At 44.7% G+C, this 18,221-nt stretch overlaps 1 protein-coding gene across 3 annotated transcripts in view; it reads right to left on the reverse strand.

Annotated features, from left to right (window-relative positions):
* Window positions 1–18,221, reverse strand: part of CACNA1H (calcium voltage-gated channel subunit alpha1 H) — a 282,063-nt gene that overhangs the window by 218,284 nt on the left and 45,558 nt on the right. The window lies entirely within an intron of this gene.

Genomic DNA, 18,221 nt, shown 5'->3' on the forward strand with positions numbered 1-18,221 from the left:
TGGTCCCCAGCCACATGTGCTGAAACTAAGAGAAAGGTAACAAAGCTAATTAGGGGGCTGGAGGATTTCAGTTATGAGGAACATCATAAACTTATTTTCACTGGAGAAGAGATGCTTAAAAGGTAACATAATCACAAATATCTTAGTGGTGGGGCTAGCACAGGGAAAAAAAATGATTTAGTATCAGGTTGTTTAAGAAGACACAAGGCCGTTCAATGAAGTTGGAGGATTAGTGATTTAGCTTTAACCTACATAGGTTTTTTTTTTGTACTGTTATGCCGTGTACACACGATCAGTCCATCCGTTGAGAACGGACCGATGGACCGTTTTCATAGGTTAACCGATGAAGCGGACTGATGGTCCGTCGCGCCTACACACCATCGGTTAAAAAAACGATCGTGTCGTGTCTCATTCCAACTCAGAACCTAGTCTCACAAACGTTCTTTTTCGCTGAATGTCCAGAATTTACCACATATACACGCCTACATCTGGTGGAAAGCCTTCCCAGATCAGGGAAGGCTTTTATAGCCTCCAATATGCTCAGGCCTCGTACTTTTTTTTTTTTGCTGAGGAAACCGGTCGTGTGTACACTTTTCGACAAGGAAACTGTCGAGGATCCCGTCGAGCCAAAAAGAGAGCATGTCTTCTTTTTCCTTGACAGGAATGGAGAAATTTGGCTCGCCGAGATCATCGACAGCCTAACAAGGAACTCGACGAGCAAAACGATGTGTTTCGCCCGTCGAGTTTCTCGGTCGTGTGTACGAGGCTTCATAGTTTTGGAATGGGATGTCCAACAAGCTAATATACATGTAATGGCAATATATCTACTGTATGTGTAGGCGGCCATTGTTGACCTCCTTCTTAAGGCATTTCGTTTTATAGTCATATGGGCTGCATAAGGGGTCTGCAAGCTTGTGAACTTGAGATAGATAGATAGATAGATAGATAGATAGATAGATAGATAGATAGATAGATAGATAGATAGATAGATATTTCAAACTGTCCCAAAGCAAAACTGTTAAGATGCACACCATCTTTCTAACTCATCTAGTGATATAGAGCAGTGTTTCTCAACTCCAGTCCTCAAGGCGCCCCAACAGGTCATGTTTTTAGGCTTTCGATTATTTTGCACAGGTGATTTGATCAGGTGATTTTATACTCAGTTTCACTGCCTTAGTAATTATCACAGCCATTCATCTAAACGGAAATCCTGAAAACACGACCTGTTGGGGCGCCTTGAGGACTGGAGTTGAGAAACACTGATATAGAGTACACAGTAATCATATTGAGTCTCCCAATCCCTCCGTATACATATATTATTTTATCTAAATGTATTTGTCCAATGCTGTTGCCACCAGCTTAAAAGACTATGTGGCCAGACAGCTTTGGGCCCCATAACAGTTGCATGGTCTCAAAGGTCCATTGTTAAACAGTTGGAAACACAATACAGACATCTTCTCTCCCTACCTAAATAAATATTCCACAAGGAAAAAAACTCTATTGCTTTCCTTGGTCCCTTTTCAATCTTACAAAAATGTTTGCAGTTCTTTTACAATAGAAGTGGGAAGTAATGAAGTTTGCTCAAGCCTTTGCAGTGAAGTTGCTAAACTTACACTTTAAAGTTTACTTTCTGAATATGCTGGAACAAGCATATGTCCTCTTCCCCTCCCTATGTTCCATACAAAGATAATTACCAATATCCGATTGAATCCGTGTGCTGTATAAGGGGAAAAAATAACCAAAACATTTCCTATGTCTTTTACCGCTTATAAAGCCCTCTGCTGAGCAAACAAGTCCATTCTTGCTCTATGGAAAATGATCCAACCACTTTATCAGTATGCCTCTTAGTACAATACAAAGCAATCCCCAAAGTTATTATTGAGAGAAGAACCCCCTGCAGAAGATCCTGATTATGATTTTCTGTGCCTACTTGTTGGATAATGAATTGCTCATGAGTTCTGTACTTCGTGGAGCACACATTGTTTCTATAATCTGAAGTTATGACTTAAAGAAGAACTGTCAATACATTTGTTTTCACTGTTCTGTGAAAAATAATGCATTAAGGTGAAAAAACACAAAGGTTTACAACCCCCTTAGGCCCCTTTCACACGGACGGCTGTTCTGCCGCAGTTAAAAGCATGTTTATTTTCTGTGAAATTCAAGACTCCAGGCACAGCGATCAGCTGCATTTGTACAGTGCGATTAGCTGTGTTTACATGCGGTTGTGTTTAGCTGCGGCATGATATTGAACGGGGATCCGACTTGTATCCCCGCCAATACCAGGCACTGTGTTTGGTACGAATCATGAGGGGGAACTCAATGCCAAATTTTAAATAAAAAAAACGTCATGGGTTCCCCCTCCAGGAGAAAAGACGGCTTGGGAGTCCCCCCAAAAGCCATACCAGACCCTTTTCCGAGCACGCAGCCTAGTCGGTCAGGAAAGGGGGTGGGGACGAGCTAGCGCCCCCCTCCTGAACCGTACCAGGCCGCATGCCCTCAACATGGGGGGTGGGTGCTTTGGGGTAGGGGAGTGCCCACCACAAAGCACCTTGTCCCCATGTTGATGAGGACAAGGGCCTCTTCTCGACAACCCTGGCTGTTGGTTGTCAGGGTCTGCGGGCAGGGGGCTTATCGGAATCAGAAAAGAACCAGAGAGCAGAGAAGTCGGAGCTGCCTAATAAATTACTTTAAAAACCTGTCTAGTGTTTTTTTTTCTTGACACTTTTTCCCCCAGGTGAATGGGTAGGGGTACGATGTACTCCATACTCATTCACATAGGGTGGGGGGCCGGGATCTGGGGGCCCCCTTATTAAAGGGGGATTCCCATAAGCCCCCCGCCTGCAGACCCCAACAACCAATGGCCAGGGTTGTCGGGAAGAGGCCCTTGTCCTCATTAACATGGTGACAAGGTGCTTTGGGGTGGGGAGGTCCACAGGGTGCCCCCCTGCCCCAAAGCACCCACCCCCCCATGTTGAGGGCATGTGGCCTGGTACAGTTCAGGAGGCGCTTGCTCGTCCCCACCCCCTTTCCTGACCGGCCAGGCTACATGCTCAGATAAGGGTCTGGTATGGCTTTTGGGGGGGACCCCCACGCCGCTTTTGCAGCGTAGGGGTTCCCCTTTAAATCCATACCAGACCCAAGGGCCTGATATGCTCCTGGAGGGGGAATCCATGCAGGTTTTTTATTTAAAATTTGACGTGGAGTTCCCCCTCATGATTCATACCAAACACAGCTAAAACAGTGCACTGCGATTACCTGCGGTTATGTGCAGATAGCTGTGCCAAATCATTCCTTTCCAGGTTGCCCGCGATGTCAGCTGCCCGAAGCAGGAGGCAGATCCGTCCATCGGACTGGGTCCCGCCGCCGCCGCCATCCTTACGGCTTCACTGCCCGTTTCCTACTGCGCAGCTATTTGTGAATGGGAACACCGTCCTGTGTGTCCCAGAATGCAGCACGCCTCCATTTCCCAGGAGGCAACGCGAGGAGGAGAACACAGAACCTCACCGCGGAAGAGGAAGAGGCAGATTAGGAAGATCTGCCTAGCAACAGCAATTTCTGGTAAGTATAAAAAAACTGTTTTTCATTTGAGCCTTTTTAGCTATTTCTTTTATTTATTTTTAGGGTGGACCTCCACTTTAATGTCACTGGTGATGTCAACGGCAGTTAGTCATTTCCCCCAAGCGTTATTTAGTGTCAGATTGCCTGCTCTAGTGTAAAAAATAAATAAAAATAAAATAACACATTTTGTTTGGGTACATCGTTGCATGACCGTGCAATCACCAATAGCAACAAATGGTCTGGTCATGAAGGGGGTAAATTAATCTTCCAGAGCTCAAGTGGTTAAACCAGAGTTTAGTGTCACTTTAACATGTTAATGCACTTAGAAAATGTACATTGGTGCTTTAGTCTGAATGGGGCCATAAAGCACTCAGGAAAAGCAGGGGGTAGATTAGGAGCCTCATTATTTAATTCACAGTCACGCTGGGAGAAGGAGCCAGGAAAGAGGGAGACCACAACTCATATCACTCCATCTCGGTAAAGGTTTTCCTTTAAAATGATAAAAGACTGAAACTGTTAAAAAAAAGATGAATAAATAAAAAAGTATGAGCAGACAGAAAGCACAGAGATACTATCATTATGATGAGCAATCTGCTTTACATTTTTACGCTTCTTAGTTTTAGGATAAATTAAAAGTAAAAAAAAAACAGCCTTGGGAATTTTTGAAGAGCATCTGTCAAGATGGCAGAAGAAAGAAACAGTTTTCACTTCCTATTCGGAAGAATTTCTCCAAAATAGGGGATATCCCTCATGTTTACATCAAGGAAGAGCGTAGAAACAGCCGGTGTTTATCACAGTTGTTTTTACAAAACGCCAATCTTCCTTGCGGGTTTAAAGGGAAAGCAAATTCAATTTATTCAAGTATTTCCTTTTTTACAACATTGTACATTATGCAAGTGGTCTTCTTTGTAGTCAGATCAGCTATGACTTTCTATACAAATCCAGCCTATGCCAAGAGAAGGTGAAGATTGCTTGAAAAGTTCAACTCTAGTTTGTGCCCCTCTTTTACCCACCATCCTTTTTTTTTGTCAGGCATGCAGGGCCGCCATCAGGGGGGGGGGGGGGTACAGCCCATACAGATGTAAGGGGCCCGGAAGTCCTGAGGGGCCCAGGCCTCCAGAGGGACCCCTCAGGACTCCCAGACCCCTTACAAGTTGGCACCTCCCCTTTGTTCTTTTCCGCCCCCTACAGTCCTAAAGCCGTGTAAGGGGCCCCAAAATTGCTGATGGCTGCCCTTCAGGCATGTTCAGATCCTTTTCTTGACATATCTGTTCTTATTAGTTTGCAAAAACAGAACTCTAGTGCCTATTGGTGAGTGGGCGGCACCAGTTAGTAATTCCTGATATAGGTGGGTACGTTGGGAAGGATCCTTTTTCTCCTGGGTTGATTCTGTCCTGGTGCACCAGACTTTTCCCCAGTTGAAGGCAGGACTCTCCCTAAGTACTAATATCTTTCTGATAGGAATGGAGCTGCATTTGTCTGACCAGAGGCTGGGAGGTACAAGGAGCTCCCGTTGATGTGCCACCTAGTGGTGGTGTCCCAGGGGTGCCAGAAACACACTATAGCAGGGGTGTCAAACTCAATCAGCATTATGATTGCCCTCAAAAGGTATCTGTAAGATTAGGTGTCCAGCACATTCCCTCCCCTTTACATTACAAATCAAGTGCCACCCCACCATCAGAAGTTGAGTCCCCCACTCTCCTTATATCACAGTGCACCCTCCTTTCCTTATGCTGCTGCTGGGAAGAAGCTGGATGCATTGCTTGAAAGCAGAAAGTAAGGGTCTGGAGGAGAACCAGAGGAGGGCTGGAGCTCTCTTGCAGCTGCGAGTGCCACATAAAATGGTCTGGAGGGCCGTATTTGGCCAGCAGGCCTTGTGTTTGACACCTGTGCACTATAGGTTTACTAAGTTTTACTATCACTCGGTCTTCTCTCTTTTGCCTCACTTGCTCATGCCTCTTGGGCAGACTTTTTAGCTAGCCTAGAGCAACCCGCATTCCGGCCGAAGGGCCTGTACGTGGCACTTTTTATTTATTTCACTTATTTATCATTGGCACTTACACTGTGCATATATTTGGTGTTTTTTTGCAATGAGAATAAGGGTGCAGGTTTGTTGGGGCCTGCCCTGACATTGGGGAGAGGATCTGTAGGTATTTTTCCTCATCCCAACTGGGGATCTCTCTTTGGGAGAGCCCTCCACAAGTACTTGAAGGACCAGCTTTGGCAGGTCCACCTGGCTTTGGCCTAGGTAGACCATAGAGTACATTGCCCTTGTAAGGATCCTTGCACCCCAGGAGGTTCTGGGATTGAGGCCTTTCCTGTTCAGACACTGGTCCTGTTTAGTACCCTTGCACACTTTTTTTGTGTGCTGTGATTTCATGGTACGCTTTTCTATTCACTATTCGGATCCTAGTCCAAACCCATGTGAGCAACCCCGTCAGGAAGCTGTCACCTGTGCTAGGCCAATCATCTGTGTCCAGAGCATTCCCACAGTACAATGGGCATGTATACTTGTGGCTGTGGGGTGGGTAATACCTCTGCCACTTATGTTTGGCCCAGTAAAGGTGACTGCTTTGTCTCAGGCTCGCTCACATGAGCTCATTCCTAGTAAGACACCCCAAAGAAATGCTGGTAGGTTAAGGGAGCACTAAAGGCAATTAAAAAAAAAAAATAACAAACATGTTATACTTACCTCCACTGTGCAGCTTGTTTTGCACAGAGTGGCCCCAAACCTGGTCTTCTGGGGTCCCTCAGCGGCTGTCTCTGCTTCTCCCCGCAAGAACTATCCACCTTCATGCTAGCTCTCTCGCATGGTGGTTAGTTCTTGCGGGCGGGCTCCTGTGATACAGCCGGCAGCTATAGCCGCTCACTGTATCACACGGCATTGGATGCGATTGACAGCAGCGTGAGCCAATGGCTGCGCTGCTTTCAATCAACCAATGAATGAGCCGAGAACCCCAGCCTAGAAGCCAGTGCGTTCACAGCGCAGGACTTTCGAGGGGTCATGTAAGTAAACGGGTATTCCGGGGCGCTAATCCTCGGATGTTTTTTCACCTTAATGCATAGAGGAGAAAAAACATGTACCGTTACAACCCCTTTAAATGACTGTGGTATAGAGATTTTGTTAGCAACTTGAGAGCAGCTACTGATTTAAATGTACCATATATAAAGTTCTGCATTAATTGATGATGCCATATAAATATCTAAAATAAATGCATAACCTTTTCAGTCCATTGACTGCTTTTACGTAATGCTTGCAGTTGCTCTAAGCACGTGGCTGGGTCTAATCCTGGTTGCCATGTAATCCAGTAGGACAGATAAATGTATGTGCAGGAACAATGGGCCAGGAAGATTTATTAGGACAGGCTGAAGTCTGCGTGGGAGGCCAGCAGGTCCACAGAGTCATTGCCTGTCTCAATTATCTATAGAAATTCTGTTTTTAGTTTTCATGTTTTACTCTTAACCCCTAAAGCTGAAATCCAAGGCCACACAAATATTGTCTAAATACAAGAGTCGTGTTTATTCTTCCGTGAATCTTGGTGTACTTTGTGTATTTCTTCGAGATCTGTGCAGTAATCCAGTGTGAGACTTCCCCTCTGTGCAGGAGCTTCCTGTAATAAAGACCAATCACTGCTGAACTCTCTCTTGTGCAGGGAGACTGGTCTCGTCTCCGCCCCTTCTGTAGTTTTCTGCAGGCAGCCCATAGAAGGTGGGGTCAAAGTAAAATCTGTGTTTTCAACAGCATTTGGTGCGCACAAAGGATTTATATCCTTTGTAGTTATTAAAGAAAATATTGAGTCTGGGTTCACACCATTACGAATTGGATGCGAGATCTCCGCAGGGGTCCGGTGTGTTTTGCACAAAAACGCTGTGCGTCTTTTGGTCCGTTTCAGGTCCCAATTCAGCCCAAATTTTTTTTTAAATAACAAACATACCATACTTACCTCCACTGTGCAGTTCGTTTTGCACAGAGTGGCCCCGATTCTCGTCTGCTGGGGTCCCTCCGCGGCTGTCTCGGCTCCTCCCCGCAAGAGCTAACCCCTCTCTGGGAAGAGCTCTTCCAAGGGGGTTAGCTTGCGGGCCATAGCCGCCGACTGTATTAATCGGGCCCGCCCCCCCGGCACCGCGTCTTTGATTTGATTGACACCAGCGGGAGCCAATGGCTACGCTGCTATCAATCATCCAATGAAGAGACCACAAGAGGTGGGGGAAAGCATCACGTGATCGCGCCCACGGAGATTCGGGGCTCAGGTAAGTAAAACAGGGGGGGGGGGGGCAGAGAGTGCAAGGTGTTTTTTTACCTTAATGGATAGGATGCATTAAGGTGAAGAATCACAAAGCTTTACAACCCCTTTAAAGGCAATGATCTCCTTCTGCCCCACTATATCTCCTTTTGCTCATTATGCAATCCAGGCAACAAAGATAACAGGATGTGAATAACTGACCTGTAATGTGGCCATTAAGCAGATGTGTCTAATTAGAACTATGCATCATTCTGATTGTAATATTTCCACATTAGAGGGGGATTGGCGTCGAGTTTCTGCCAGCGGTGCCATATAGGCTGTGTGGTCCTCCCCGCGGGAAGCAGCTTGCAGTCAGAGAACATGTGTTACAAACGTGTAAGCAGCATGGAGGCTTTGTGAGATGGTAAGCGCAGGAGGAGGTCGGTGAAATAGTATTTGCGGAGATTTCTCACCGCACATTGCACTGAAAATAAAAATCTCCAGCCAGGAATAAGGAAGTCTACACATCACTGGCACAAAGTAGTAATACATTTTACAGTTCAATACAGCCCATAGCAGGGGTGCCTGACATTGGACTTTCAAAGATCCAACAAGCATCCAAAATATTTCAACTAAAAAAAAGAAACCTAAAGGCACTCTCTTTATTGGCTTTTACAAGTAACCTATAATTGAAATTACTTTTGATTTTAATATGAAGTTCAATTTGCTTATATTTTGCCTTTCCGGGTTCCTCCTTTCCCCATCCTCAACGTGCTAATGAAAGTTTAAATAAAACCTTTTAATTTTTATAACATGCCTAATTTTAGACCCAGTGATGTCATCACTGGGTTCCTGTGCTCAGGGTCTGGGCAGGGGGTGGGCAGGAAGGGAGGCTGCCCTGGGCACAGTGGGGATTTAGGAGGTTGTGCTAGAAGAGCTGATTTGGAGGGGGGATTTGTACTAGGAGGGTGGATTTGCGTTAGGAAAAGGGATTTGGAGGGAGAATTCGTGCCAGGAGAGGGGATTTTGAGGGGGGGGGGGGATTTATGCTTAGAAGGGAACTTTGAGGGGTATAAGAGTTGTGCTAGGAGGGGAGATTTGGGGAGTGAGGGGATTTGAGCTGGGAGGGGGGATTTGTACTGGAAGAGAGGGAGCGGGCCCTGTTTGGTATCTTCGCCCTGGGCGCTAGGTGACATTGTCCAGGCACTGCCTGTGCTTTTCTATACAGAGCAGGCAGATCCTGACTAGTGGTAAGGGCTAGCAGGGCGCTGTACATAGCCTCCTGAAAAAATCACAGCCCCCTGCCTCAGTACTTTTCTCAAGAGCCCTCAGCCCTGATGCAGCAGTGGGCTGGTTCTTGGGAGGAGTTTTACAAATATCAAAATGCTTTGATTGGTGGAAGTCAGCCTGGAAGAGTGGGCGTTCCTGGGGCAGTTAGTATTTGCACAAAGATTGCCCTAGGTAACACCCACATGTGACGCTGAGCCCTCCATGACTGAAAGAACAGAACTCCAATGAATGGACAGTCTTGCTGAGGAGGAAAGGACTTTCTCAACCTTTTCAACACAGAGGAACCCTTGAAATAACTTTCCAGTGCCATGGAACCTCCTGCTAAAAATGACTTTATCTACATGTAAGCTAGTACAGTCTACTTTATCCACTGCAGGTGGCACTCTTCTGCAGCATCTCTGTTGTTGGAGAGGAAGTCAAGAGGTACAGGGTTCCTCTATGGTTTCCTAGGTCACAGGGGAAGCTATGTTACTGCCGCCCCATGTGACCCTAGCAGCCATATTGGGTCATGCAGAGCCTATTTAAGGCACTGGCACCCAGGTTTGGCACGCATTTGCAGGTTGGTAGAGTAAAGATAGATACCCACCTAATAGGGACAGTTCTAGCAGAAGGGAAAGGTTCAGACCGAAGAGAGAAAGTTTAGGGTTGCAAGTCCTTTGGACATCATCCTGTTTGGGCACGAGATAGCCAGGTCGCACTCTGCTCTTTTTACAGTCAGCCCGGCTGATACCCGCGTTTTTCACAATAATGGAAACCATGAGTGCACCCAGTTGGACAGCCTTCCCACCGGATTTGTTGTTAACTGTTGCTGTGCTATTTCAGTACAAGTTTTCCATTGCAGCGGACTGTGTGAATTATTGCCACCACACCACAATTTATCCGACCTACACAAACATTAGTGGGATGGTCAGTGGGAAGAATGCTCCTTGCACTTGTGGTCATTGGGAAGAATTACCCCCATACAGATAGCTAAAAAGATCAATGGTGTCAGTGGGAACTTATCTGACAGGCAGACGTTGCTCAATGCTCAAGAAGCCTCTAGCAACCTCTGGAGGAACCCTGGGGTTCCATGGATCTCAGGTTGAGAAACCCTGGGCTAGATGTTACTGGATGTCCCCCTGACAGAAATGAGGCAAGTTCTGTCAGACTTGCTGAAGCTTCTAATGAACATTGTGAGAAGCTCACAGTGTGCAATGAAATCAGAGTAAGCTATTTCAGTACAGGAGAGGAAAACTTCAGGCGAGACTGGAGGTCAGGCCTAAAAATATACTGTAGATAAAATTATAAAACCTTGACACGTTACCGAGGTTCTAATCCTTCCCTACTTTATGTAAAAATATTTATATATATATACTTCAAAGAAGGCCAAATTTTGGCAGGGAACATTAATCTTTTCTGCCAAACAGACTTCCAAAAGCCAAACACAGATACATTACTGAATATTGATCTTCCCGGAGTTCTCTGGTCCCGATCACCAATCTCCAGAAAAATAGGTGACACAGAAAAATACAGGGGTCATACCGAAGAGAGGGCCATGAGGACTACGCCCAAGACCGGCGACACAGAGTCCTGTCTCTGCTCATTGTCTGTCAAAATGAAAACAGGCAAACGAAAAGAAAAAAAAAAAACTGACATACTGTATAAAAGGAAACAAAATAATTTCAAAGGAAAAGCTTTCAGAGTAAATTACAGGCAAGGTAAAAGTGTTCCCGCTATGGCCCAGAAGGGTGATTCACGGGCTCCTGTGCTCAAAAAACACCAGAAATAGGAATGTGATTGGAAGTGTCATAGAGCCATATGTTAACAACAGTGCTTGTGTCTGACAATGTAGCATCCTATCTCAACCGGTTTACTATGAAGGAACCCTTGGAATAATTTGTGGGTCTCAGTTAAACTCCTTCTAACAATAATATACTGTACATCTACAGCTCAAGGGACATTAGGTTGGAGATATAATAAAAGTATAAATAATGCAATGTATCTAACGTATTTGATTCCCAGCACAGATCATTTTCTTTAATCACTCTCCTCTACAACACAAAAATGTGACAATAATAATTGAAATTAAATGAAACACATAATACTAATAGCCTTGAAAGAAAAACAGAGAATGAAAATTGCTGTCTCACTTTATATTGGTGCTCAAAGGAGAAATGCTCCTTTACATTGGTGGCCAATAAAAAAGTACCACTTTTATGCTGGAAGTCAGAGGAAATATGCCTCTATATATTGATGGCCAGTATAAAGATGTCCTCTTAATTTGAAAATTGGCGGTTAGGATTTTTTTTTTTTTACTGGTAGTAGGATAGGTGCTCTGTTCCAATGGCCCTTTTACACTGGTGTTCAGTGGGAAAACTGTCCTGATACATTGGTGGTCAGTGCCTCCCTACATTGGTGGTCATTGGAAGGAATGCCCTGTTACATTGTTTAAAGGAACCTTTGCAATCCCTGAAGGAACCCCAGGGTTCCACAGAACCACCAGTTACGCTGGTTTGAACTATAATGCTGCGTACACACGATCGGAAATTCCGACAAGAAAACAGTGGATTTTTTTTTTACGACGGAATGTTGGCTCAAACTTGTGTTGCATACACACGGTCACACAAAATTCTGACCGTCAAGAAGGAGGTGACATACAACACTACGAAGAGCCGAGAAAAATTAAGTTCAATGCTTCCCAGCATGCGTCGACTTGATTCCAAGCATGTGTGTTTTTCTGTGCGTCGGAATTGCATACAGACAATTAGAATTTCAGACAAGAAATTTTCTTGTCGGAGAAATTGAGAACCAGCTCTCAAATTTTTGTTGTCGGAAATTCCGACAGAAAAAGTCAGATGGAGCCTACACACGGTCGGAGTTTCCAACCAAAAGCTCACATCGAACTTTTCTTGTCGGAAATTCCGACCGTGTGTATGCGGCATAATAGAAAGTCAAAAGCTCTTGATAAAGGGCTTCTATGACTTGGGGAGTGGAGTTTGGGACTGTATGGGTTTATGATGGTGTATTGCAATAGGCATAAGTGAGTCCTTGTTTTACTGGATGGCATATGCTCAGGCAAGAATTGTTGGCACAGGGTAAGGATCAGGGAAGGTAGTTACAGGGACATTCTCAAAATTGACTTCACTAAGAAACTCTGACCAAGAGGTCCCTTCAAACTAAATCTAGGTTGGCAAGTTAGATGTTACAATAGCCCAAATCAGAGCAGCATTACCAGCTTTTGAGCATTGTGGTGGGTTCCAAGGACAAAATTCAGGCAAAGATGCAGAAAAGTGTGTACTAGAGTGCCTGAGGAATCAGTTGCCCCAGCCGAACTCAGTACCCAGAAAGTACTTAGAAGTAAATATTAGTGGAAGCCCACTGAGTATAGGGGGGTTTTATATCTTGACTCTGCCACAATAAGTAGAGTAGTGATTTGCCCCAGCCTTTGTTGGGACATAAACCCATTGGGCTTTGGACGAATCATTAAACCATCCAGGATTCAGCATTTTTAGACTTTACAAAAACAAGTGAACTCATAGCTGGTGGCTAGGAAAAGGAGTGGCACCAATAAACCAGTGTATCATGGTGCCATCCAGGTTGTCTTAGGTATGTTGGAATAGTCCATCACTTGAAAAATAGCTTTTTTCACTAATTAGTACTAAGCCTAAGAAGGAACCTAACGTGTTCTACTTGATTCACCACTTCTATTTGAGAGAACTTCGATGAACAGTACCACTGATTGGTATTCACATCTTGCGTCATTCTCTTTCCTCTACGTAGCAGTGGTCAGTGGCCTAGGTTGATCAGTATTAATGGGAGTCTTTAATCTCGAAAGTTGACATCCAGAGAGTCAACATCTGTTAGACTGCCATTGTTTAGGGTTGTTTAAGTATGTTCAGTGCCTTTGTTGAAAGGGTAATGTGCAATGAGGGGGTAATGTACAATGTGTCAGAAAACCCTACATTATTCATCGGTGGCTATTTTTTGTGTATTGGCCTATCACGTTCATTGGTTTGTTCTTTTTGCTTCTTTGCATGTTGTAACATGACCAGATCCATTTGAAATTCCACTAGCTACTGGGAACACCGAACATTTGGCAATGACAAAGGTCCTTTTATTCAGCCCAAAGGTTTGCTTTAACATTGCTGGCGCTAATTGTGAACCTGCTTCTATGAAAAGCAAGAAAAGAGGAGAAGCTACATACAGTTCCTACTCTATTAAAATTCTGCTCAATGTGTCTGTTAGTTCCATGGGGGGATCTCACAGAGAGTAATAATTAACCCAAATTCTACTCAAAGGAGTTCTTACATAGAAAAGTCAGTCCTCTTTTTAACCTTGAAGTTCTGATATCTTTAGCTCAGGGATGCAGAGGAGACTGTGCTCTCCTATTACGCCAAGCTCACCATATCTGCATTTAAATTGCGCACTCTAGCTGGATGGTTTGACCTCTTCAAAATGTTTTCATTTTTCTAGCCATGTGAGAGGGATAGCAGAATTTAAATTACTTTATAAGGACTCTCTGTAAATAGTCTGACAATCTGCATGAGACAATGTGGTCCTGACTGTCATGAAAGGAAATAAGATGAAACCTCAGTTAAGGCATACATTGACTGATACTAATGTGTAATACTAACCCGTGAAATTACTTTTTTATAGAAGAGTATCAGGTGCTGGAATGTACCTTTTGTTTCACTGTCATCTGTCCCCTCTTAGCTTAGAGCAGGGATTTCAAAACTTTCTAAACAATGGGCCAGTTTATTGCCCTTCAGACCATAGGGGGGGCTGGACTGTGGCCAGTGAGAGTAGAAAAAGTCCAGACATCAGTGAGAGTAGGCAATGTCTCAGACTTGGTGGTCAATGGACTGTGGCCAGTGAGAGTAAACAAAAAAAACATATTACATAAGAAATAGTGCTCCACAACATCGTTGTCAGTGGGAGGAAGAGTTCCTCGTCTGTGGTGTCAGAGGGAGAAATAGTGTCCCATTGTTGGTGTCAGTGGGAGGAATATTAGTGGGCACATGTCTAGTAGACAGTACACTTACGATACAAATCAATACAGGAGCGATCAGAGGGCCCTGCTTGTCAGGCCTCGTACACACAACCGTTTTCCTCGCCAGAATCCATCAAGAAACTTGGTGGCAGAGCTTTTTTGCAGAGGAAAACGGTCGTGTGTATGTTTTTCGTCGAGAAAACTGTTGTGGATCCCGACGAGCAAAAAAGAGAACAAGTTCTCTTTTTCCTCGTCGGGAGTCTCAATTTCCACGTCATGTTTCTCGTCGGGCTGGTTTACGACGAGAAACACGTTCGTGTGTATGCTTAGAAACCTGCGCATACTCAGAATAAAGTATGAGATGGGAGCGCACCTTCGGTAAAAGTAGCGTTCGTAATGGAGATAGCACATTTGTCACGCTGTAACAGACTGAAAAGAGCGAATTGTCTCTCACCAAACTTTTACTTAACACGCAGTAACATGAGATTAGCAAAAGCAGCCCCAAGGGTGGCGCCAGTGGAATTGAACTTCCCCTTTATAGTGCTGTCGTACGTGTTGTACGTCACCGCGTTTGAGAACGACGAGATTTTTGTCTTGACAGTGTGTACGCAAAGAAAGCTTGTCAAGATTCTCGACAAGCCTGACAAGAAACTCGTCGAGGAAAACAATGTTTCTTTTACGACAAGTTTCTCGGTCGTGTGTACGAGGCCTCAGATTACAATCTAGAAGGGAGGGTAAAGTGGAACAAAAGGTAATAACTGTGGGGGATGAGCTGATGGAGAAAATGAAAATACAGTTGTTAGGTGTGGGTAGGGTAGGCTTCTCTGAAGAGCAGGGTTTTCAGGGATCGTCTAAAAGCTAATAAAGTAGTAGATAATCGGACATATTGGGGTAAGGAGTTCCATAGGATTGGAGAGGCTCTGGAAAAGTTTTAGAGACGAGCATGGGAGGAGGTGACTAGGGAGCTAGAGAGCAGAAGGTCTTGAGAGAAACAAAGAAAACAAGTAGGTGCCCCATAATTAGTGCAAATGGCAAGAGTAGTTCCCCATCTATGGTGTCAATGGAAAGAATATTGGCCCATCTTTGGTGTCAGTGGAAGGAATAGCACCCCATCTTTGGTGTCAGTGGAAGGAATAGTGCCCCATCATTGTTTTCAGTGGGAGGAACAGTGCCCTATGGTTGGTATCAGTGGGAGGAAGAGAGCCCCAAGGGCCAGATAAAGGCGGGGAAAGGGCCACATCCATCCTGTGAGCCCATGTGTGAGATCCACTGACTGGGGCGGACTGTCCATGACATCCATCCCAGGAGGCTGCAAGCTGGAGGAACAAGGAGAACAAGCACAACATCATCCTTGCCTAGCCAGGGAATGAGGTAGTAGGAGCAAGTACCTGAATGAAAAAGGTACTTGTTACCCAAAAAGAACTTTAAAAGGGTAAAAGAGAGGGGGAGAGCTAGAATAATTACATTTATTGATTGTGAATAAAAGTTCACTTTAATGCAATGTATATGTAAAAAGTGATTAGTATATGGATTATGAGGGACAAAGGAATGCAGTCTCAAATTTAAACTATTAAAGTTAAAAAATCTTCAAAAAAAGCTAAGTGAGCATTCTCTACTCCTTTGGTTATTCCGCCCCAGTAAATGCTTACTGCATAAACGCTCACCATGTGCAAGAATCTGACATCCAATCAATATTCAAGCCTACTGTGCAGACCATTAAAGGATATTACATACATTTTATCTGTTTCTTCCTTTCTACCACTTCACTTCTCAGAATCAAGAAAGTCAGCGGAGAAGTCCCAGAGATAGGCAAGACATTATCTTGACCTCTGAATGTTTTGATTAGCTACTAATGCAATTATAATAAGCCCCTATCAATAATACCTGATATTCCTGTCTACCGTCACCCCAGCCGGTGCCTGAAATTCCTCACATTTCACTTGACTTTGAAAGGTGTGACCTCCCTACTTTGCGTAGAAGGGCCATATATGGGATCAGCATTGGCAACATTGTTGACCTTTTGACCTGTTCTTGCCCCATAGTCCTCTCCTTATCAGGAGAAAGTCCCATTAGGACACATGACAGGCTGCCTAGTAGCAGGGACAGATAACAACGCACAGGCCCTTTTCATATAATCTCTTTAATGGCCTTGCAGAAGAGCTCTAGTTGAGAATGGATTAGCTCCTCCAGCAGGTTGGTTTAAGTGGATTAATTGTAATGATTAATGTATAACAAGCAGCTCCTTTTCTTCTGTAACAGCTGAAGGTGAAAGTGCGCTATTTATGTGTCATTGTAAAATGTTGGCTCTGCCATGCTTAACGGTGAACTGCACTGTTGACGGCAGCAACCTTGTGGCAGTTAATCCTCTTGAAAAGCAGAATCCTATCAATGGAGGAGTTTTTTTTTAGAAGATCGACAAGGATCAAAATGTCAGGGAAAGGGAGGCTACTCTTCGATTATTATACAATATTTCTTTCAAAAAACCTGTGAGTGAATGAATGATAAATTCACTATTAATTACACGTGGCATACTCTCAATTCTGAAAGAATAGTGCGCTTTTGCCACAGCTTAGGTTACTAAAAGTATACAAAAACATCAAGCAAGTTTGCAAATATATTTTTTGCCTTTCTTTTCCCCAGAGCTCTTTTGGGATCTTCAACAGTGAGATAGCTTACAGCAGGGGTGCCCAACCTTTTGAAGAGCGAGGGTCACTTAAGCAACGTATTAACTGGTCGCGGGCCACAATGAGCGGAGTGGGTGGATGGCATGTCCATGTCTGCTCTGCATATGCAGAGCGGACACTGCCCACGATACTTTTTAGCAGATCGTATTGGAGGTAGAACACAAGTCGGTTTATGTCTGCCACACCCCGCGTACACACGATCGGTTAAACCGATGAGAATGGTCTGATGGACCGTTTTCATCGGTCCAAACCGATCGTGTGGGGGCGCCATCGGTTATTTAATTATCGGTTAAAAAAAAGCCAACTTGTTTTAAATTTAACCGATGGATTCCAAACCGATGGGAATAAAACGATCATTAGTAGTCACGACCATCGGTTAAAAATTCACACATGCTCAGAATCAAGTCGACGCATGCTTGGAAGCAATGAACTTTGTTTTTTTCAGCACGTCGTTGTGTTTTACGTTACCCCGTTCTGACACGATCGTTTTTTTAACCTATGGTGTGTAGGCGTCAGTCAGCTTCATCGGTTAACCGATGAAAACGGTCCATCGGTCCGTTCTCATCGGATGGACCGATCGTGTGTACAGGGCTTAAGAGGAGAATGGAGGGTCCAATTGGTCAGACTGACCATGTCAAAGGGGTCCAAAGCTGCTTTCACACTGATGCGCTGCGGTTTACCCGCACCACAGGTGCAACGCAGCGTACCTTTTGGTTTGCCTGTACTTTGCAGTAGACTTCTATTATATTCTGCAGGTTTGGTGCACTTTCAGAAAACTCACCAAACTCGCAGGTAATTACAGAAGTCTATGACTCAGTGCAGGTAACCCACAGACTGCATCTGCGTATTCGTTTGAAAGCAGCCCAGTAACCACTGTAGAACAGATATGCCCATATATACACTGTGAGGCAGATCCACAAAGATCTGCCCCGGCGCAGCGTATCTGAGATACGGTACGCCGCGGTAACTTGCTTTTTTTGTTTTGAATCCTGGAAGAATTTGCGCCGTAAGTTACGGCGGCGTAGTGTATCTCTCAAGGCGCCTAATTCAAATCGGCGAGTAGGGGAGTAGCGGGGAGTGTTTCATTTAAATGAAGAGCGTCCCCGCACTGAACGAACTGCGCATGCGCCGTCCCTAAATTTCTCGCCGTGCATTGCGCTAAATGACGTCGCAAAGACATCATTTTTTTGGACGTGGACGTAAATTACGTCCATCGCGATTCACGGACGACTTACGCAAACGAAAAAAAAATTCAAATCAAACGCGGAAACGACGGCCATACTTAACATAGCAGGTTTAACTATACGCCACAAAACAGCAGCTTTAACTATACGCCGGAAAGAGCCGTCTAGAGACGACGTAAAAGAATGCGACGGCCGCTCGTACGTTCGTGGATCGTCGGAAATAGCTAATTTGCATATTCGACGCGGATTACGACGGGAACGCCACCCAGCGGACGCCAAAGAATTGCATTTTAGATCCGAAGGCGTACGAAGA

The sequence above is a fragment of the Rana temporaria genome, chromosome 6 (assembly GCF_905171775.1).
Source record: "Rana temporaria chromosome 6, aRanTem1.1, whole genome shotgun sequence".
Lineage (NCBI taxonomy): Eukaryota > Metazoa > Chordata > Amphibia > Anura > Ranidae > Rana > Rana temporaria.